Below are 3,763 nucleotides of genomic sequence, written 5' to 3'. Positions count from 1 at the left end.
TATATATTAGGGGTCTTTTTAAATATAAAAAATATTTGAAATTTTTTACATTTTATAGCAAAAAGTTTCAAAAGTACAATCACTTTTGGAACTTTTTACTATAAAATGTAAATATTTTTGGGATTTTTCTATTTATAAGAATTTTTCGATTTTTTTATTAATATATATGTAATTCGGATTAGATTGAGTCAATCCAAATTTTGTTTTATTCAACCCTAGATCCAACCCAACTCAAGAAAAATAGAAAAAAATTCAATCCAATAAACTCAAAAACAATACTAACAGGATTAGGTAGTTCGAGTTGTTCGGATTGTCGGATCATTAGAACACCTCTAATAAATACAACATTTTAAGATATAAACTCAATTTATTTTTGTTAATTTAAAATATGTATTATAAAAGTATTATAAATTATATGATATTACAAAATAATAATTCTTAAAAAAATTTAAGAGCGGTTTTCAAATATAGAAAAATGAGTAAACTTATTTACAAATATAGTGAAATATACGGTGATATTTTTTTTTTATTTATAAACATTTTCAGTCATTTTATCATTTTAAACAATTACCAAAAGTTTAAACATAAAACCTACCATTTAACCTATTATTTTGTAGTTTATATTCAATCTACTATTTAGTAGGTATCTAATTAAAATTTAATTTTTGAATTTCGTACTAAACCCATCTAAAATCATGAAATGCAATTTTTTTTTTTTTTTTTTGATTTAATCTCTGGACCAAATTTTTGTTTTTAAATGGCCTATAAAATAATTATATGTCCAATCTTAGTGGGTTTCCATAAATATATTTCCATATGCAAGAATCAAGTTGATCAATGGTTCCAAGGAAGAGATGATAGTGAATATATATGGTGGTTTGATTGATAAATAGGGAGAGAATTAATTTCATAGTTAGGGCTCCACATTCTTAATGATAAAACCCCTACTCTCCATTATTTTTCTATATTAAACCAAATTAAAGTCATCTTGTGACTTGACCATGTAGGACACCATCAACGACTTCATCTTTTTTAATGGTTATTTATGGTTTTGGTACCAAAACTTTTACAAGTTTCAATTTTGGCCATTCAAATTTTAATGTAACTATTTTGATTTTGATCTATAAATCATCAAATCACTTTCAATTCGATTCTTTGACTTTTAAAAATTATAATATTTCAACTTCCTATATACTCTATATATCTACTCCTTAACCTAACTATACTTTGGATCGGATTTGGATATGACATATGGTTAAGCTAATTATATATATATATAAATATTGGCTAGTTAGTAGTTACAACTAAAACAAAAATTGCAATAAGGATAGAGATTAAAAGTAACTATTTATTAGGAACCTGACACAAATTAATTAAATAGGCATTTGTATCTTTTATTACTATGCATTTATTGGAGAGGATCGATGTTCGAAAATGAGCCATCGCTTGATCTTCGAAATTATTTTTTAAAATTTAATTAAACAGAACAATAACGAAAACGATGTTAAATATTCATCCTTAAACATACTTCTAATGAAAAAATAGAGAAAAAAGGATAAGAATACTAATCCTTGAATATCCTATCTTCTCGCTTCCTCTCCGGTGGTCACAAATAGTAACAACCCCTTGATCCCGAACGCCACAACATAGAACTTCTTCGATATAGTAATGAAGTCTTCCTTGTTATTCTCAAGGAGAGAACCAAAAGGAGAAATCTTGAGAGAAATATTCTAGGAGAGAAAATTACAGAGAGATGGAGGAAGCACTTTTTAGGAGAGAGAACCTTTCTCTTGCATATTGATTTTCATGTAAAACTAACAATCTACCTACTCCTGATTTAACTGCATATATGAGAGATACCTCCAAAACTTGAAATAACTCCTAAGGAGTTATTGGCTTTGAATTTAAAATTTAAAATCAATTTTAATTCAATTATATTAACTAATTAATATAATTAAACTATATATTATATCTCATATAATGTATAACCTATAGTTTATTATATCATTTATAATATAATCTATAGTTTATTTTCTCTCACATAACCTACGGTATTAATATGAATCATATCCATATTAATTTTAACTTATAGTTTCAATTTGAATGATATTCATATAAATACTATTAATCTTATTCAAATATTTATTTCTCTGATAAAACTATATAGTTTTAATATGAATCATATTCACATTAATTTTAATATATAGTTTTTATATGAATCTCATTCATAAAATAAATACTTGAGTCATATTCAAATACTTATCTCTCTTATTAAACTATATAATGTATCAACATACATTATATTTTATAATGTATCAACATATATTATATTAATTGTATCTTATATAATTAATTCCCTTTAATTAATTTGAACAATTCAAATTAAATCAAAATTAATTTGATTCTCATAAGTCATTTTCGAATTAACAAGGGGACTTTATGGTCCTACATATTGAAGCTCTAATGACACGAGATTAATTGATTAAACTCTTTAATCAAATTAATCAATATTCATTGACTATCGGTCACTCCATTAAAGACTGACAACTGCACACTTTGCATTGTAGATATATTTATGTGTCCATTGGATATAACTAATCAACGGTGCATTGATCCTTCACAAAATGCTCGTAAGTACAATTGGGTCAAAATTACTGTTTTACCCCTATAGTTACATCTAACTGTTTAAGTATCACTGATCCTTCTAATGAACAATTAGTCATAATCCAACTATAACTAGACCCATCTCTGCCCAGTGAGAGCGTGAGGGCCCTCATTGTTCAAAACCTAGAATCAACATTAAAGGAGCAATTCATCTACATACCCTAACAAAGAGAATGAGTGAATTCCATTTTGTGTAGTTGAGTTTCTAACTACCCACTGAAATGAATCCCTAAAATGGTTGGCATATTGAGTTGGTGAATCTGACCACTCTTACCCATACAAATCAAAAGATCACCCTCATAGGCGAGTTCGTAACTCACTCAGGATTAAGGTCAAGTCATCTATGGTCATCCTAGTAAAATGTAAGTCTCTTCTAGCAACGATGTTATAAAGAGAGACTAATCATTTCGTGGTCCGGTCTTACTATTGCTCCTCCATACAATTCTGTTTGATGCTTCTCCATACTATTACTCCTTCGTTGAGAGTGAATATTCATCCTGAAGTAGATTTCCTAGAATCTACATCAGTATAAAAATCAAAATCAGTGTATCCCACAAGGATCAAATCCTCAGGACCATACACGGGCATATAGTCCCTCGTTCTCTGAAGATACTTGAGGATGTTTTTAACAGCAACCCAATGGCTATGTCTAAGGTTGGACTGACACTTGATAAGAATTCCAATTGCAAAGCATATGTGGGGTCGTGTACATAACATACCGTATATCAAGCTCCCGACTACTGATACATAAGGAATTCTTTTCATTTCCTCAGCTTCTTGAGGTGTCTTAGGACACTATTCCTTAGAAAAATGAATTCCGTGTCTAGCTTTTGGAATTTTGCATGTTCTATCTTGACAACATCTTGTCAATATAAGATGCTTGAGACAGCGCTAGCATTCTGTTCTTGCGACTTCAAACAATTTGGATTTCAAGAATATATCGTGCATCTCTCAAATCTTTCATTTGAAATTGCGATGCTAACCATCTCTTTACGTCAACAAAGAATCCTGTCTCATTCCCAATGAGTAGTATATCATCAACATAAAGAGCTAAGAAAGCTATAATCTTGCTGACTATCTTCTTATAAACACAAGGTTC

This window comes from Benincasa hispida, chromosome 11 (assembly GCF_009727055.1).
Source record: "Benincasa hispida cultivar B227 chromosome 11, ASM972705v1, whole genome shotgun sequence".
NCBI lineage: Eukaryota > Viridiplantae > Streptophyta > Magnoliopsida > Cucurbitales > Cucurbitaceae > Benincasa > Benincasa hispida.
The sequence above is the reverse complement of the archived record's forward strand: the minus strand, read 5'-3'. Positions refer to the sequence as shown.